General features: G+C 34.0%; 1 protein-coding gene across 1 annotated transcript in view; it reads right to left on the minus strand.

Annotated features, from left to right (window-relative positions):
• LOC115881555 (cadherin-related tumor suppressor) overlaps positions 1-21,107 on the minus strand; it is a 136,867-nt gene that overhangs the window by 47,191 nt on the left and 68,569 nt on the right. The window lies entirely within an intron of this gene.

A 21,107-nucleotide genomic window follows, 5' to 3' on the forward strand; every position in this document is an offset into this window, starting at 1 on the left:
TAACAAACTTACTAATTAATCAAACAAAAAGAAAAAATAACCAAATTATACCTTCACCTACTACTTAACTACAAAATAATAAACTATAAAAACATTACTAAACTATTTCTGGTATTCTACACTAAACATTATAATTAAACATAATAAAGTTAATCTAATTTTACACTACAACCACTACAACTACAAAGAAATAAGAACATTTTTTAAAACTAGAAGTAACAGAACTTCGATACGTGCGACCAGTATAATAGATGAAGCGGACAAAGAATATAAAATACTTTAAAAATGTGCATTCAGAAAGAAAAAATATCTTGAAAATTATCCAAACAAACATTTTTTTTTCTTATCGGTGAAAAGCATCGGCCTCGTCGGCCTTGCGGAATTTGTCGGGTATTTACAATGGTCGAATTGTATAATTACCAGCTTTTATAGTATATCTAATAGATAACAAGTATCTGGTCGATTAGTAACCAATTGGCACAGTCCGAAAATTATCGATTTTTATTTTCTCTGTTTTTATTGGTCGCTTCAAAATTCATAGTAACAAAAAATATTTTTCTGTAGTAAAAGACCGTAAAATACGCCCCGCCATCTGGTCCTTTACATCCATAAACGTTTTAGGTTGAGCTACTTTAAAAATTCATATACAAGGCTAGTAGCAAATAAAAGCATAAATGCAAGAAAAAATATATAATTAGTTAATTTTAGGTGAATTTCATAAATGATCGGTTTACTACACGTTTGTATATTATATATTCACTTTCTAGCGAAATAATATTCCATTATTTCTCTCGATTTTTGACCGAGATCTTCCGCACACTAAACAACCAACTATTTTTCAGTCTTTTTCGATAAATCCCAATAGTGTCACTCAGGTGCCACTGTTAAATTAAGTTCGGCTACTATTTCCTTCCAGATTTACTAACCTTTAAACAAATATCAGTAGTAGAATAAATAATAAATAATATAAAATAAGCTCAGTAAAGACTGACAAATTCACAAAATTTCAAATCAAATTCAAATATGTCAAATGAATCGTCAAACAAAACTGTTAAGGATCCCCACCCTAGGACCCTTTGCCCGTCTACCTTGCATGAATATACGCATAACATTATACTCCTTCCTTAATCTTTTTATTCAAAGTTCTGTAATTACAGCATATAGATGGAATTAAGAATCTTTTAAAGACATTGTCACCCTTCAACGAGGTAGTACATAGTTATAAAGTTATTTATTACTCAATAAAAATCTCTTTAATATGTGCTGCTATTGTAATGTAGAAGACGTAAATACTGCTAGTGATATATCTCTTGACTAGTTGAGGTGATTTACAATAATGGTCTGAAATATAAAGAAAGGATTTGAACTATGTGCTTCAAGAAATAAAGGGTGCCTTTTGTTGTAGTTACAATGTAAATAATGAGGATAACTAACAACTATAATATACCATTCTTATATTAAGTCTATTTATACCACGAAAGATTTGTCATAGATTTGAAATTTGTATATGAAAACTTCAGCGGATTTAGTACCCGTATTAAGCTTTACTACAATTTTTATGAGACGACACACACACACGACGAATCCAAATACTATCACTATCTTGATACCGTGATATACAGTATCAAGATAGATATATATTTATTATGTATATTATGTATACACATTTATATACAAGATTCTTATATTTATTATGTATTTATTAGGACGCACCAAAAAAAATCTTTTTAGTTACCGTGAAAATATCGTTCAGGATGATGAAAAAAAAACTGGAAAAGTTTGAGCTTTTAATATTAATTTTAAGAGGTGTATCATCATCATTTTCTATTTCCCCTTTAATTAACACCGGGAAACAATTTTGGACAAACGAAGCACTTTTGTATCGAGGTAAATTGTGCCCAATCAACTTTTTTTGATCCCAAAAATACGTAATAGTTCTATGCCCACGAAATATTCTGGACACCCTGTATAACTCGGTACCAGAATAACGCGAAACCCATAAATAATCATCTCGTTTTCACGTTTGAATATTTCTAATCGGAAAAAATCAAAGTCGACGCCGCGCTCGAGGGACTGTCCCAGGACCTCGCCACCCGTGGCCCCCTCGGCCCCCTTTGTCCCCTCGCCGGTCTCCTAACAAGCTGCGAAAGCCCCGTTGCGGATATTATTTAGTATCTATTGGAAAGTGCCCGAGGTCTTGGAGCAAATTGACCCCGACGACCCTAGCCGTTAACCTCGTTTAATGGTGTAAATAAGAACAGTCCGTCTTTGTCCTGTTATACCAAAAGCAGGATCTACAACTATAAAAAATAATAATTTTTGATATAATTTTGATGACACCGTCTGATATGATTTTTCATTTAATCGACTGGTTTGAAAATTATTGAAGGTTAAGTTTCAGCTTCAAATCTTATATGATACCTTCCACAATTTTTTATATTTTATATAAAAAGGAAGTTATCAGGTGGTAATTGTTAATTTTTGAGTTTAACCATAGTTTAACTTTTGATATAATGACATTTTAAATTTTAACAGAACGTCAACGGTTTTTATAGATATATCTGTTGAAAAAAAGTGTTCTGCCATTTTTCTGCTTAAGAGTTATACTTCCCGAGGCACTAAAGAGGCACTAAACATTTTTTTTGTCCGTTAAGCCAAATTGTTTATGGATTAACGCAGCAATTTTTACAAAATATAACTATTTTTTATAAAATATAACTAACCAAACCAAACCAAACCAAACAAAATATAACTATTTTATTTTGTAGATTTTCTTTACTCGATTCAGTGCAAGTAGGAAATACTCATAGGACTTTTTTAAGAAAGTAGAATTTGAAAAGAGGTTAAAAAGTCAAATAATTTAGCTACAAACTGCTTAAAAAATCATCAAAATCGGTCCACTAGAACTAAATAATTTGAACTTCAAAATAAATGAAAATTTTAACCGGTCCACTTTTCATGGCGGCCAGTGTATGCTTGTACTTGTATTTTTAGATGAATTGTGTTATCTTTATATCATTAGGAAAACATAAAAAGGCAAATAAAACCGAAACGTAAAGGTGGTTGACCACACCGCGACGTTCCTTTATCCGTCCACTACTTTTTTTATTGACCAATAACAATAAAAACGGCCTTAAACAAAATATTTAAATCGAATATTATAAGCCAATAAAGAAGGGGGAAGAGATAGATTTAATGGGCCAATAAAAATTGCGGCGGAATTTTATTGGGCGATTTTTTACCGAGCTGATAAGGATTTGGATGCGGAGGAATTCGGAGGAGTCGATACTTTTCCTGTGTAAAGTGGGAAATAAAAATTAAGCAGCGTGTTGTTTCGGGACTTTTACGATCCTTACCGATGGGACCGACCTAGTTAGGACCAGTTTGGTGCGTTTGGGATGAGATAAGTTCAGGATGAGATGGATATAATGGTGATTCCATTCATTTCTAACTGTGAATTTTAAGTCATCTACTATTAATTTGCTCTCCCTGGTTGTACATTATCAATCTATTAATGAGTTTTTTATATGGTAATCGCAAAACAATTTCCGATGCACGTCCAACTTTGAGTAACAAGCGATGGCGACAGCGCTGCCAGATTGTGATGGATTTATGAGACGAATCATAATTTAAAAGTGACAAACAATATATTTATTATATCATTTTTTAAAGATTTTTACGTTTTATTTTTAATTTAATATCTAATATTTTAGTAATTAATTGATTTATTTCTTTTATAGCTTATTTTACTATTACATATTGGCATAAACTAGTCCATTATGAAGATTATTCGAAGCGTTATTATGGGTTATTTATTGATGTACAGGGTGAGTCAACGATAGAGTAAAGTCTATTATCTCATTTGTTTCGAGGTTTACAAGAAAATATTAAATATAAAAGTTGTAGAAATGGTTAAGATACACATTTTAAAATTATTATACAGTATACAGGGTGCTAAAAAAAGTGTGGGGAATATAACATTTGTTTTTTTAAATGCAATACCCTATTTTTTATTTCATTTTTAGATTCTGCGTAAAATTTCATAACTTTTTTATATATAATGTTGTATACCTAAAATTAATAGTTTTTGTTATATTTAAATTTGTTTAAACAAATGTTAGATTGAAGTGTGATAAAAAATTGTCATTGATGGCATTGATTCTGAAGTTGAACAACTAACATTTGGTTTGAGAATTTTATAGATATAGAAAAATACCTATGTAAAGATATTTTAGTTAGATGTTATAGGGTGTTCAAAATATATTTATGAATTTCAATTACTTAAAATCAAGAAATTTTAATTTTTTTAAATGGTACACCTTATATATTATCATTTTTTCTGATAGATTTTACAAAACTCTTCCAGATGGAATTTTAAGCAGAATCTAAAAAAAATAAAAAATAGGGTGTTGCATTTAAAAAAACATATGTTATAGCCGCCATACTTTTTTGAAGCACCTTGTATACTCTATAATAATTTTAAAATGTGTATCTAAACCATCCCTATATCTTTTATATTAAACATTTTTTTGTGAACCTTGAAACAAATGAGATAATGGACTTTACTCTATCGTTGACTCACCCTGTACATCTTACAACGCCATAAGTGGTAATAACAAGAAAGAGGGTGCTATTAATGCATAAACTAATAATCACAGAATTTAATAAAAACTGACGTAGAAATAACTTTGAAAGTGGTGTAATGTGCTTATCAATCAAACTTACTTCTCTGACTGCAGTCAAGGGTAATAAAGGTCCTTTATTGTCACGTTCTCATTCAAAATAGTTTATCACGAAAGCTACAAGCTCTTTGCTTCGACTGTTTAAATGCATCGGCATATTTTCAACACACAATTCCTAGAAATGCAATAGAAAAACTCGAAAATTTAGTTCTTAAAAGAACTGTTTGTGCTTAAAAGTGCAATTTTTAAAAAAAGACTATGAAAGTAGGCAAAAAAAACGAGAATTACTCACAAAGATTCAACACGATACTATACAAAATAATGACTGACATTAGGATAATTGTTAAATAATAAACGACAACCTTGCTTTTGCAGCTTTAATCTAAATAAAATATCTGTTACAATCATTTGCTCTATAAAGTAAAATGAAGAGCTGCTCGGTATATTAAATTATACAACAAATTTACAGATTTTTGCCAAAGTTTCATTTAGTCAGGTTTATAGACTTTAGTGTCAATGTCGATATGATTGATGACGTGCATCGGAAAATGTTTTGCGATTACTATATGTATAATTTCATGTGTTATATAGAAAGACTTCTGCTTTTTTGTTGGTTTTCAGCGAGCCATATTAAGCAATTTCGTGGAACGGACTGTCCAATAACACACAACAAACGTCACGCGGTTGACGAAGAGACACGGGACAGACGGGACGGTCGTTCGTGGTCGCGCGGGACTTTTTCAATTTGTCCGAGAGCAATAAAAATCTCGCAGGGAACAAGGCGATAAATCAAACTGATTTACTGCAATAAGGCCTGCCGAAGCTATTAGCGAAATAATGCATAAAATTGCGCGACACAAACGCTGCACGAGGAGAAATAGGACCGATTGTCTCGTAGGCCGGTAGTGGACGAACACTCTGTATGTTTGTTGCTTATACAGGGTCGCTGATATAAATGGAAACGGTGGATTATTGGGACGAGGTTATTAAAATAGACGAGGTACCGCAAAAAGTTAAATATAAAAGTTATAGGGTTTATAAATATCTATTAGCGGGTAAACAGTTTAAATATACAGGGTCGGTCATGAAGTCGTGCCAAATCAAAGTTGCATTTTTTAAATGGAACCCCTTGTATATTATTGCATATTTCGGTTCTTCCTTCAATTCTAAGCAAAAATCGAAATACAAAATGTACCCCAAACCAACCATTTCCAAGTTATTGACTTTTGAAAATATCACTTAAACAATTTGATTGCAAATATTGCAAAATATCACTTAAGCAATTTGATCTGCCGAAACTGTGATACTTAACAATATTTGACATTAGTTTCCAAGTTAGCATTTATAGATGTGTAAAATGAGAGTAATATCAAGTCTGGAAATTACAAAATTTTCGTTTAAAATTTCAATTTATTAGTGATGGGCAAAACTGTTATTTTTAGATAACAGTTGAAACTGTTATAGTTATTTATAAAAAACAGCTTAAAATAACAGGTTTCTTTATTTTATTGCTAAATATCTGAAAGAGTATGAGGCGGTCACCGCCAGGCGTATTAACGCAGTTGCAAGTTGCAACAATGACATGCTCGGTGGTAGTATTTCCAGGGTGTCAAAACATTTCTAAATATCGATTGTTATCTAAAATAACTCTCTAAAAACGGTGGTTGTTTACAAATAAGCGCTGTTTACAAATTGGGATATAAAAAAGCCAAAATTCCGCCACTCGTCTATACCTATACATTCCGATCTACCTACGCCTTGCCCCTCGATCCGCGCAAATCCTGAATTGCGTAGCAGTGTACAGGGTGCATCTCACTCGAACTTATACGAACCTCTACACCCTAAAGTCAATCCGTTTTCCAAAAATCAGCTTTTTACGTCAAGGGCTTTAAGCAGGATCGTGATTAATCAATGACCAGATTTTTCAAAACACCCTGTATACATTTTTAAAAAATCTTAAAATATTATTCTGAAAATTTTTCAGAATAAATAAACACCTAAATATTGAAACTTAATAACGTACTGAAACATACAGCGCCATAATATCTCGACCTCGTAATGCTCGTAACAGGTTGAAAAACAATGTATCTAAAACAACTGATGCGTTATTCTCCAACCTGTTTCGAACCTCCATCGACAATCGACCGATGCAGCAGCGTTCCTTTCCCACTCCGATTATCTCGAACGCCGTTCTGTTATGCTCGTAGCAGGTAAAAAAACAACGTAGCTAAAACAACTGATGCGTTATTCTCCAACCCGTTGCGAGCCTCCATCGACAATCGACCGATGCAACAGCGTTCCTTTCCCACTCCAAAAACCTGCTTCTTCTATATCCTATTATTTTTAAGCTGTTGCAAACCCAATACGACCATCGACGGCGTCGACCGAAGCAGCTACGTTCGCCGTAGCGCATTCCCCACTCCGTTGTCCGTTGTCTCGTCGCCTGTATTGATGGTTGACAAAATAACATGTTTTCCATCCATACTAGTTGTTTTTTGGAATTACTTCGAGCAGCATAGAATTTCGTGGCGGTGCAGAGCGCCGAGTTCGTTTTTCGTTTCACGAGCGGCCGATCTCTACGTGTCGTTATTTTATATCTGTTATTTTTTAGAAGTAGTAACGGTTGCGTTATGTTATTTCTAAATAATTGTTATAAAATAACAGATAGTTAAATAATAACCCATCACTACAATTTATGTACATTGTGTATTACGATTAATGCTTAAAATTGAAGGATGAATTGAAATATGCAATAATATACAGGGGGTTTCATTAAAAAAACAATAAAGTTTGATGTGACACAACTTTATGACCGACCCTGTATACTTAAATTTACTAGTAGCTAATAGGAATTTAAAAACCCATTACGACAATATCACAGTTTCGGCACTATTAAATCAAACCAAACACATCAACATTAATTAAATCGAATTGTTTAAGTGATATTTTCAAAAGTCAATATCTCGGAAACGGTTGGTTTGAAGTTTATTGTGTGTATTTCGATTTTTGTTTAAAATTGAAGGAATAATTGAAATATGTAATAATATACAGGGGGTTCTACTTAAAAAAAATGAAACTTTGATGTGCCACGACTTTTTGAACGACCCTGTATACTTAAATTTATTACTCGTTAATAGATATTTAAAAATCCTATAACTTTTGTATTTAACTTTTTGCGGTACTGCATGTCTAAAAGTTTGAAGTTTGTTTTGATATGAACTATAGTAGCGAATCATTCATTTTATCCGTATAGTTGCTAAATGAAACAATCTTTCGAAACGTCATAGGATTATGCGAAGTGTCACTTTAAATCAAATTAGCTTTGAATAAGAAGACTAAGGAAGGAGCATAATTGCTATCCATGTATTTATGCATGGTGGGCGGAAAAAGGACTCTAGGGTGGGGATCTTTGACAGTTCTGTTTGACGATTCATTTGAGACATTTGAATTTTATTTGAAAATTTGTGGATTTGCCAGTCTTTACGGGGCTTATTTTATGTTATTTATTATTTATTCTACTACTGATAGTTGTATAAAGGTAGTAAATCTAGATGGAAATTGTGGCAAAACTTAAATTAACAGTGACACTATCGCGATTTATCGAAAAGACTCTAAAGTAGTTGGTTGTGTAGCGTGCGGTAGATCTCGGCAAAAATCGAGTGAAATAATGGAACAATTTTTCGCTAGTAAGTGACTATATAATATACATACGTGTAGTAAACCGATCATTTATAAAATTCACTTAAATTAACTAATTATGTATTTTTTCTTGCATTTTTGCTTTTATTTACTACTTGACAAAGATTAGATGTCAAAGAATTTAGATACGTCAATTTGACTTACCTGCTTCAGCAGCGTATCGGATGTTTATGGTTATAAATAATTATTATAACTTATCTATTTTTATTAGAATTTTATATTTTTATAACAATTTTAATAACTACCAATATTTATTCACAAAGTAAAATAAACTAACAAATTATTGAGTCTACCCCACGTCTACCCTACATCATAGTTTTACATTTTTTAAATAAAATTAGAACGGTACTGATAAACCGGAATTTAAGTAGGCCATATTTGAGGCCCATCGCGGTGGACCTAAGAATTTTGATATGCTCCTTCCTTAGTCTTCTTATTCAAAGCAAATTAGAAAATCCAAACTACTTCTAAAAAAATATTCGAGTAAAAAAAGTTCCAGATAGAGAAGTTTCACTGTTTTTAATTTTTTTAAATGGCCGAATTTTTAGACTTAAATTCCTTCGCTTTACAATCAGGCCAAAATAGCTAAAATCTCTCCAATCATGGCCAATGAAGAGATTTTTCTACCAATCCTCGATGTTTATCTTGTAAGCGATGCATCGCTGCTTATAACGGTAGACCAGAACGAAACTTTCGCAATAGAAAAGATGAAGAAGAATGAAGAAAGGACGAGTGAAAGAGACGGATGGAGACGGTTGGTATTCGGACGGTACTATCGAAACGTAGGTACTTACGCCGTTTTGACCATTAGGAATTTCGGTCGTCGGGCCATACGAATAAACATCGAAGTTTTAACTTTTCATCGAGGGTCAACGATTTGTCGACATGAGTCGCTTATCATCATTCTCAGCTTATTTAACCATTTCCAATTATCGTTATTTTTTACCAACATGGCAAATATATAATCCCTCTCTCAAAAAAGTTACTGTTATTCTTTAAATTGAGTGCCTGAACGAATCAGATAGGTAACTCTTTTTACATTCGTGAAATAGAAAAGGAAAATAATAAAACAAGTGACAGTTCTTCATCTTCTTGCAAAAATCAACACGAAATGTCATAATTGTCAAAAGTAAAATGTCATCAGCTTTTGACATTTCTAAAAATCAGACCAATGCCGTCTCTAATAGAACAGCCTCAAAGCGAAATTTATGACGTCACGCTAGTTAGACACTTTTGATTAATAAATATGTTGTAGAATACAGACATGGAAAACATAATAAATTATTCCTCGTATTTTTGGTTTGTATTTTAAAAATGATATAGTTTACATGACTTTAAAAACATTTTTTTTACTATTAGTAGATATTGAATACTTGTATATTGTAAAATTTGACAACATGTCCGTATTAATGTCAATGACGACAATAATTTGGATTCCAAATATCTCGAGAAAAATTACTTGTAACGATTTTTACCAAGACACCTTTTCTACTTAAAAAAACGTTGTAAATGTATATTTTTTTACTCAGTAGTTTTATACAGGTACGGACAAAAAGTTATTACTCTTTAAACCAGTTAAAAAATATGTAGGTGACGCCCTCTACAAGTACGAGTCATATTGACATCAAAATCAAATTTCTCATTTCAATAAACTCTCAGATACCAATTTTCATCCAAATATTGACGTTACTTGAAAAATTATTTGAAAGAAATCGAAATAAAAATGAAACTTCTACACCCTGTAGCTCCGTAACTAAGCATTTTAGGACACACATTTATACGAACTTTTTTACTTATTTTTATCTGCGGAATATGCTACCGAAGTTTCCGGAATACAGTTCGGACCACCCTGTATATAAAATTTGCTTAGAATAATATACCGAATAGTTCTGTTAGTGTTTGCTGACTGGGAAATTAAGTACCGAAAATCTTCATTGCCTCCTGGACTAATGATAAGCAATTGATTGGATAACAATTTATCATGAAGGTGTTGAATAGGTGCTTTCATAGACACTAACTAGAATAACTTGACTTCTTTTTACGTTATATTTTACAACTATATTTAGCGAAAAAACTGCATTGTTATAGTCTTGGAATTTTTTCGCATTTTACATTTTCGATGGCATTTTATTTCGCTGTCTATTACCGAAATGTCGCAGCATAATAACTGAACTTTCTGTCTGACATTCATTTATTTACTTTACAATTGGCGATCGTATCGATTTAGCCTCGCGTACGAATCGTGAAATTATTAAAATCGATCCGTTTGAAGCGATCTGCGCAAGAATCTAACGAAAAGGATTTCTGGTAATAATTGCCCCAGGCTCGAATAAAACAGATTATCCGTAACACGAACGGATAACACGACCGCAGATAAAATTTAACGATTACAAGACGCTCAGTGGCGTAACTGGATGGAAGGCTAAAGAATACAATCGTTTCGTAAACATCAGCAAGAGAAACGAAATTCAAATTTAAATTGTATATTGTTTTATCTGTACTAACATATAAAATCATTGACTGAGTCACTGATTAATCACGATCCTGCTCAACCCATTCAATGTAAGAAGCTCAATTTTGGCATACAGGTTGATTCTAGGGTGTGGAGGTTCGATAAGAAAGGATTTTTCGAAATTTCAGTTCCAAATATTACAATATTTTTTATTTAAAAAAACGGTCAAGTTTCCGAAAAAACGCTTAAATACGTTTATTTTATTTTGTTTCTTTACATATTTTAAGATTTTTAAAAAATGTATACAGGGTGTTGTTAAAAAATCTGGTCATTGATTAATCAGGATCCTGCTTAAAGCGCTTGACGTAAAAAGCTGATTTTTGGAAAACGTATTGACTTTAGGGTGTAGAGGTTCGATAAAAAGGGATTTTTCGAAACTCGAATTCTAAGGGGGTGAAACCACCCCTCAAATACCCAAGTAGCATCTATCTGACTTCGAACTAAATCTAACCCGAAGCGACGTCAGACTTTGTGCAAATTTAGGTCGGGTGCTCGTTATACGACCTGTGACGTCGCTTTCCTATTAAAAGCGACGTCGTTGGATCCGAGTCGGTAAATCCAACGATCTGTCGACGTACAAAATAACAACGTACCATTTTTATTAATTTCCCAACGTAGTTCCCACGTTGGCTTGCACGACGTACATATACTTGAACTAGCCCGACGTCTACCCGTTGTCCGAATAGGATACGTCTCACTGATAATCCCTAAACTAACGTCCAATTATATTTTGTTGTATTTTATGGTCATATTTATAACCTAATTTACGTATCTCTATTTATGTCCGTAAATACTACCCATTAAGTAGCATTTGCATATGAATGAACATCATGAACATAACCTAATAAAAAGTTTTTGTAAACAAACTTAAATTTTTTATTATGCCTAAAAAAACACTAAAAAGGCATTTAGACATTCATCTACATTTTACAGAAAGAGGTCGAGGCTTTTGCAAAATAATAATAGTAGTAGTGATGTCTTGCCTCCACCCGTAAATGCTTTTTATCCGGAAGAGATGCTGCATTACACTGGTGCATCTTAATTTCATTTTTTAGCTTAGGATACCAGCAGACCCCATCCTCCTCCGACATGTGAGGTTAGGCTTAAAAAAGTGGCTGCCCATTTTTTTAACGAGAAAACAAAGACTAATATAGTTGCACAAATCCACAAATCACTGATACGCAAAACGCAAAGTAAGGTTACGTGGCGTACGTTGGAATTATATACATCATAATACGATTGCCGGTCGTCCGGTTTGATGACTTCGGTCGTGTGAGACGATTAATGTTGGAGACCCGGTCGGAATTGGTATATTGGTAGTTCATATTAAGTCGGACACAGAAATCCGCCATTCTTAACACGTATCCGATTGTCAGCCATTTTAAAATCGTTTTTGTTTTAAAATTTATATTCACATTTCGATTTCTAGTAGAATAATATTGATAAGGTTGAGTTTGGGGGGACCACAGTACAGTTTTATGATTAAACCAGCTAGAAAATTAAAAAATATTTTGCGAGTTAATTTTTATAGATATTTTTATTTCATAAATCTACCTTATTTTGAAGGCGCTCGTTGTTTTCCGGAGTATTTTAATCAGATATATCAAGAAAGTGACTTCCGTTGACAAAACTGATGTCTGGATTAATGATTCAGAATTATTATAATATGAAATTAAATAGGCAGTTATATTCGAGGAGTGATTATGAATCCATTTGTAATTAGGTAGTTTGGTTAGGTTTTTATGTATTCTTGGTAGCGAATATGAAACCAAACGTAACGTAAGTGATTAGCGACGAATTTTAAGTAACTAAAATCCAACGTAATATGACGTTGGTAACTGGTACAATTACATTCCCTATTAGGTCAGATACCGACGTCGAGGCGACCCGAATCTGTATTCCCCATTTAAGTGCAAATAAGGGTCGTCAGGCGGTCGAACCGACGTTGGTACCCGACGTCGGGTTTATTGAACGCGACGTATACCCGACGTTAGATAACGTCCAAATGCTACTTGGGTATTAGAATATTTTTTATTTAAAAACCGGTGAGTTTTTCGGAAAAACTCTTAAATACGTATATTTTATTTTGTTGTTTTATATATTATAAGATTTTTTAAAAATTTATACCTACAGGGTGTTTCACAAAATATGACCATTGAGTAATCACGATTCTGCTTAAACTGCTTGACGTTTAAAGCTGATTTTTGGCAAACGGATTGACTGTGGGGTGTAGAAGTTCGATAAGGAGGGGTTTCTCGAATTTCAAATTCCAAGAGGGTGAAAACGCCCCTTAAATATTACAATATTTGATATTTAAAAAACGGTTAGTCTTTCAGGAAAATGCTTGGACACGCATAATTTATTATGTTTTTTTACATATTTTAAAATTAAAAAAAAAATCATACAGGGTGTTCCAAAAAGTTGGGTAATTGATTAACCTCGATTCTGCTTAAACTGCTTGACGTAAAAAGCTTATTTTTTGGCAAACTTTTTCGAAAGTCCAATTCCAACGAAATGGGTCTACCCCTCAAATATTACCAAGTTATATAATAATATCGCCATATTGTTTTTTTCTCACGCGAACGAAGTCACGGGTATACGCTAGTAATATAATAAAATAGACTGTCAATACAAGTCAAAGATTAAAAGAACAGACGTACACTTCAGTTTTTTCTGGATAAAAATAGAATACCTAATCCCTTCCCGTCGCTGCGCCCCTGGGTTCGATGGTATCGCCAGGGCCGTATCCAGGCGGCAAGAGACGACGATGACGGGCCCGCCAGGCACAGAAAAAGAGCAGAAAAATGCACGCCGCCCCGAGAGTACTTGACCCGGGTTCAAATCTATAATAACTCGAAACAAGTATAACAATAGTCGAGGCGCACGATCTGTCTTCGAGTGTCTTGTCCCCGTTTAATATTTCCTTCAACGAGTTCGGATCAGTTAGAGTGAACACAGAAACATGTTTAAGAGTCTATTACGCTGTACTGTTCGGGTCGCTCTCAGGGGTCTGGCAAAGCGGGTCTGTGGCCGAAGGAAATATATATTATATTACAGAAATCTGCCTAAGGCTTAGCCCGATTCTGTCGTGTTACGCCACACCCAAAATTCCAAACACATTTGTTTTGATTAAGGGTTGATTAAGGTTTGCAGAGCTTCAGCATTTGCCATAAAATAACGAGCAATTTGTTACAAAACCATATAAATTATGTATCACTGTAATCACAAAACTTCAATCTATTTCCGTATTGTAACGGAATTTTAAATTATATCTTTATTTTCGAGAAAATTTAGTCCAAACATAAGGAATATTCTGTTGAAATTTGACCATTAAAATCTCAAAAATTGAGAAGTTGTGAAGTGCTACAATACGGATATAGTATAATCCTTTATCTTTAATTTCCTTCTTCATGTGTGTAAAAATACCGACCAGTTTTACATAAAACGTTAAATGCCGAACGCTTATTTTGCCACATTTTCAGACTAGTGAAATGGACTCTTTTAGCCTGGCCGTACACAGCAAGAGGAAAACAGTTTTAGTCAATAATGTTTTTGTCTAACATTGTTTTCATGTGATGTATCAATACAAATTAAATGGGCTAACTAATCAGTCGCAAGGTTTAAAGGTGCCCATTCACATACAGTTCGCCGGCAGTTCTAGGACTGTACGATCTGAACTGAAGATCTAAAATTTGTCAGGTGACACACAATGCACTTACGTCGAACGATCTTCAGTTTTGGGACTTTCAGTTTTTTGAACTGAAGGAAAACTGTGCTTTCACCACACACAAAAACATATCGTCACTTTAATTGAATGATATATTGAAGCGAAAAATGTTTTTAAATACAAAAGATACACTTCTCGTGCTTTTGTTATTGCAAGAGCCAATTACAAAGACAAAAAGTGTTTCTGGGTGACAGATTGGTTGTTACAACGGGATACATTATCTCATGAGAAGTGGAAAAATTAAGAACTAGTGCAACATATGACCTCAAAAACTATCTCAGAATGAATGACACATGTTTTAATAAACTTTTGAAGATGGTTAAGCCCTTAATATCAAAGAAAAATACAAAAAAACTTCACCTGAACGCTTTGATTTTTGCGCTTTTTAAGTTCCTTTCGGAAAGCACTTTGCAAATTGTTTATTTTTTTCGTTACAGAATCAATAGTAGCTTTTTATAAATAATAAAGTTTATAATCATCTGCTGATGATGCTAACATGGTTAGCGAAACGCGCGTCCAGTGTAAAAGTAAAAGTGTTTTGGTGTATTGTGGTGACAAAGAGAAGATGCAAGAAATGATACCGACTTGGAAGTTTTATTGTACGTGGAAGAGAACGATCGAAAGATCAGCACAAGGAATCTTGAGGATGAAATAGGAATAGATCACACTACAGTGTTTCGAATTTTGAAACGACATTAATACTATTCCTTCAAATATGAAAAGCACCAAGAGCTACGAGATGGGGACGAAATACGGCGGCAGGCGTTTTGTTTTGATATGATGGAAAGAGCAAACACGGAAAGGGAATTTTTAAAAAACATATGTTTCACTGACGAATGCACGTTTACCTTAAATAATGAACCTAATGTTCAAAATTATCGATATTGGAACAAAGAAAACCAACACAGGTTTGTCGAAACAAGGACGCAATATCCACAGAAAGTAAATGTTTGGGCAGGGATATTCGGACACAATATTAACGGGTCATTATTTCTTACGCGAAATTTAAATGCAGAATATTATTTGGAACTACTCGAAAATCATATTTTACGTGCTTTATAGGATGCCGCTAGGGAAAATCAGGAAGTATGGTATCAAATGGATGGCTGCCCGGCACATAGTACCCTGGCTGGTCGGGAATATTTAGACAATAGTTTTAACGGAAACGTTATTGGCCTAAATCATACAGTAAATTGGCCAGCAAGGTCTTCTGATATTTCGCCATATGATTTCTTTCTCTGGGGCCATTTAAAAAACAGGATATACAAGGATAAAAAATACCCAAATCTAGACGAGTTAAAAAATGCTATTTCTGCCGAATGCAATAGAATTTCAGTTTACCAACTAGCGAATGTAAGAAGAGAATTTTATGATCGCCTGGGTTATTGTCTAGTAGTCGATGGAGGAATATTTGAACATCTTCTTAAATCCTAAAGTTCTAACGATTTAATAGTACCTAAATTAATAGGTTATTAAATATTGTAATAATACTATAATTAACCGTGTAATTGATTACTTTATTTTACTTTAATTCATATTAATTTGTATTTATAAATACATCTTTAAGATTTCCGATGTAGGAATGAGTTTTCAACAATAATAATACACTAAATAGGTAAATTTCTGAAATTACAACTTCATTGGACAGTTATCTTTTACCTTGACTGGTGCTCATAAGTAAATACAGGGCCATAAGAAAGGAGAAATATTTAAAAAGAAATCGGCGATAACTCGTAAACGAGTTAATCAAAAATATCTAAAGTTATTCTTTTGAATGTGGGTTTTAGTGCTCTTCAATAAACCTAAATAGAATTATTCTCTAAAATAATTAGGGAAGCCAATAATTGACCCTATTAAAATTTACATGGGATTTCCTATGTCCCGTTCGACGATGCAACACACGGTATTGTTAATGACGTCGCAAAAATTAATACTTTTGTGACGTTTGAAAAAAAAATATCTTCGACAAACAAAACTACGTTCCATCTGGTAAACATAAATCACACTTTTGAACAACACCATACATTTTTTTTATTTGTTTTAATTTATTCTCATTCAAAACTGAAGTTTTTCAGTCAACAGTTTAGAACCATAATTTATAACAACGAAAGGATGTATACATCAAAGTGTCTTTATTCAGTTCCCAGCAAAGAATAAAACGTTGAAATTAAAAAAGGGAAATGAAACTGACACCGAAGTTAACATGGCACCTTTGCACCCTCAAGGTTCAACATCCAATCAGCGGCCGCTTCCTCCAAGGATACTGTCTCGTCGGTTTCGCGAACACAGATCGGAGATGCCTGCGAGATATTCTTGATTGAGCTTTTGATTCGGGCCGATCCCTTGCTTAAGCTAGAGCTCGCATAGGAAAAAAGAAGAAGATAGAATAATAGTTATGTATTGAGTTTTGACGAAAATCTAGATATCGAAAAATATGATGCACCTTGATCACAAAGTGGGTTTTAAATTCGTTACTTTGTTAAATCATTCCACAGAGTGTTTTTAACGAACTTTTGCCAAAATAGAATTTCGTTTTTTCTCGTATAATAGACAATTCTAGAGAGATGAAGACTAATTTTTAATAAATCACACTACTAATCATCTTTCTGAATCTGGTTTAATTATAAATATGAAAAATGCTGCGTCTTTTGCCCTGGGGTCTTCTCTCGTTAGTGTTGACCCCGCGATCGGTCGCCCAATCCGACCATTATAGAGTAACGGTGCTCATCGTCTCGTTGCATTTAAATTTTCGCTCAAAACTGGAACTAATCGGTCGACGCACACCTTTGCACTTGCTCTTGTGGCGAAAGATCGCGACCCCTCCGCGCCGTCGCTCCATCTAGCGGCGCAATTTGACGTCGTGTTCGCGGTAATCGTGCCCACCGGTGACGTTTCGCTCTATTATATTTAGATGTTAACGTCGTATCGGTGTTGTCAGTTTCTACAAATAGTATTTGTCTATAATAATACCTATAATAATAGTGATATACAGTAGAGTGCACCAAAAAAAATTAAAGTCCAAAACTTGGATGTCGAATAATACGATCAATTTGCTTGAAAAAAGATGAAAGTCATATCAACAACATTTGACAAAGAACACAAACTAAGAAACATCAATAAAGAAATAAAAAACAGCTGTAGACAGGATAAAAACACGCACGTCCACGAGATTTGCACAGAATTGGAAAGACACTCGGCAACTAACGAATCTAGAGAGCTATTCAATAAGGTAAAAAATCTCTCTCGTGAGTTTCAACTACGTACACAAATTATACAGGATGAAAATGGTCGAAAGATTACTGATCCGGATGGTATTGCTGAAGTCTGGCGAAAGTACTGCACAAAGCTTTACGAAGATGGTGAATCTTCTAATAATATTAATCGTCCCAACCAATTCGAACATGAACCGGAGATCCTTAAATCAGAAGTTGAACACGCCCTAAATCGTCTCAAAAAAATAAAGCCCCAGGTATAGATGGTGTAGCTGCTGAGATATTAAAGTCAATAGGGCAACCGGTAATTGATGTTATTCATTTCATATGCAATCTGATTTGGAAGACGGGAATTTGGCCAGACGACTGGTGCAGCTCGCTATATATACCACTATATAAAAAGGGTAATCCGGCAGACTGCAATAACTATCGAATGATTGCTTTAATTCCTCATGCATGCAAAATTCTCCTGCAGATTATTAACAACAGACTCAGGCCATATCTACTACCACAGATTGCAGAAGAACAAACTGGCTTTATGCCTGGTAAGGGTACCAGAGAACAGATAGGGAACGTACGACAGTTAATAGAAAAAGCGCGAGAATTCAACATAGAAATGTATCTCTGTTTTATCGACTATTCTAAGGCCTTCGATCTAGTCAAGTGGCAAAAACTTTGGCAAATACTCAAGGAAATGGGGGTTCCTGATCACCTTATTCTACTTATCCGACAACTATACCAACATAATTACGGACTTATAAGAATTAATGATGTCACATCAAATAGATTTCAAGCAATGAAGGGTGTCAGGCAGGGGTGTGTTCTCTCACCCCTATTGTTCAATATTTATACCGAGTACATAATGCGTGATATTCTCGATAACTGGCAAGGTGGAGTATCTGTGGGGGGAAGGAAAATCAATAATCTAAGATATGCCGACGATACACTAATCATAACATCAAGTGTGGAAGAAATGGAATTTATTATGCAACGTCTCCAAGAAACTAGTACAGAATTTGGGCTAAAACTTAATCCTAACAAAACTACTGTCATGATTGTGGACCGACAAAACAACAACCAACCTCACGTGGGAAACATAGCTGGATTTAAGGTGGTTAATAAATACTTATATCTGGGATCGCTAATCGACAACAGCGGCTCATGCGAAGGCGAAATAAGACGTAGAATTGCGCTGGCTAGAACAGCCGTAACTAAATTAACTAAGATATGGAAAGATACAGCCATCACTAAGAACACCAAACTAAGACTGCTGAACTCGCTTGTTTTCCCGATTGCTACGTATGGGGCGGAAACATGAACGCTGAAGAAAAGCGATACCAGGCGAATAGATGCTTTTGAAATGTGGGCATATAGACGTCTGCTACGTATACCTTGGACAGCCCATCGTACGAATAAGTCAGTTCTCCAAGAACTAAACTCACAACTCAGCCTCAAAAAAAAAAAATAAACCGATGTTTTCTGACATATATTGGTCACATTGCTAGAAGAACGGACTCACTGCAGCTGCTAATAGTCGAGGGAAAGGTAGAGGGAAAGCGACCACGAGGAAGATCACCCAAGAGATGGGTTGATCAAACTAAAGACCTAATCGGCCAAGGCCTTCATGAAACCGTCAGCATGGCTCAAAACAGAGCGGACTGGCACAATACGATAAAAACCGCTACAGGAACATCATAGTCACTAATCCCTCTTCAGGGAAACGGACCAAAGAGAGAGAGCACCAAAAAAAAATATTTTCTTTCTTTTTAGTTACCGTAAAAATATAGTTGAGGATGATGAAAAAAATATGTGTCTCATCGTGATTTTCTATTTCCAATTTAAATGTTCTAACAGATCATTTTGTAAAAATCAATATATATTCATACAGGAAATTGAACGGTCTTCAAAAAAGGTCTGATATGAATTTTTATTTAATCGACTCGTTTGTAAGTTATTGAAGGTTAAAGTTCAACTTAAATCGTATATGATACCACAGATTAGGTATACTATATGTATACAGATAAAAATCTTATCCCTAATCCGTGGTACAAAAATTGTTTTTTATGACGATGTGCAAATGAGTAAAATTTTCTGTGCGCAAAAATAAACTCGCAAAAATAACAATAAACAGCGTAATAGAGAGATATCGCTAAACCGAATAGCGTGCATGGACGTTAATAAGGCCAGGTGTTATTTCCTTTACGTGAGTTGGTATTAATTCCCTTCATTTATAGTTATCGGATTGGAAAGAATTCTGTTCGCGTCGCGTCCGCTATTTAAACTTAACCTAACTTTGAGTTTAAAACTTTGAAGTTGTTTTGTTTACTAGGTATTTTAAAACTAAAGGGCTAAAATGTTTATTTCCAGTGCTTTATTGTTCAACGTCTGCCAGTGGGTTTAGGGCAACAAGCAACAAATTCTTTTAGAAGGGCTAAGTGGTCATCTGTTGTAAACCTAAGCCTCTTTATAGGTTCTTTAATATTGGAAGAGGTGGAATCCATATTTTGGGCCATATGTATTTAATTAAAACTAATCCCAGCTACTTAAATATCAAATTACCTAATAAAACTAAAGTAATAATTCAAAACAATTCAAACATAACCTAAAATAAAAGATCTCGGTTGTCAAATACCCGCACACGCCCATTTAAGCAATTTTTAAACGTTATTTAGAAATAGAGCTTGGTGTAATTGATCCGCAAATTACCTCTGGCGGTAACGTTATTAGCGGGTATTGCGTTAAAAATTGACTCGCGCATATCGTAGCCATGATAAGGTACGTGTAAACACTGCATGACGCTATTCGGTTTTCCGATATCTCTCTAAGAACTGTGCCGGTCAGGCGCTATGCATAATTTTAGAGGCCATAAGTGGGCGTGCTATGTGCGCAAACTAGTAACCCAACTAGTGCCCGATTCCGAAAATTGGAACCACGAAAAACAATAAAGAAAAAACAAAGTTTATAATCTGTATAATCTGTGATGATACCTTCCACAATTTTATATATTTTATCATGAAATAAAGACTCTGAATCATTAAATATCATATTTTATGTTTTTGAGCTATTATTTATTGATAAAATTTGATATTTTATGTTTTGAGCTATTTCGTGATAAAATATAAAAAATTGTTATCATATACGATTTGAAGTTGAACTTTAGCCTTCAATAACATTCAAACGATTCGAGTCGGTTAAATGAAAATTCATATCAAATCTTTTTTGAAGACCGTTCAATCTCCTATAAAAATATGTATTAAGTTCGCGGACTTTACCTT

This window comes from Sitophilus oryzae, unplaced genomic scaffold (genome assembly GCF_002938485.1).
Source record: "Sitophilus oryzae breed Bouriz unplaced genomic scaffold, Soryzae_2.0 scaffold_1111_pilon_pilon, whole genome shotgun sequence".
Taxonomy (NCBI): domain Eukaryota; kingdom Metazoa; phylum Arthropoda; class Insecta; order Coleoptera; family Curculionidae; genus Sitophilus; species Sitophilus oryzae.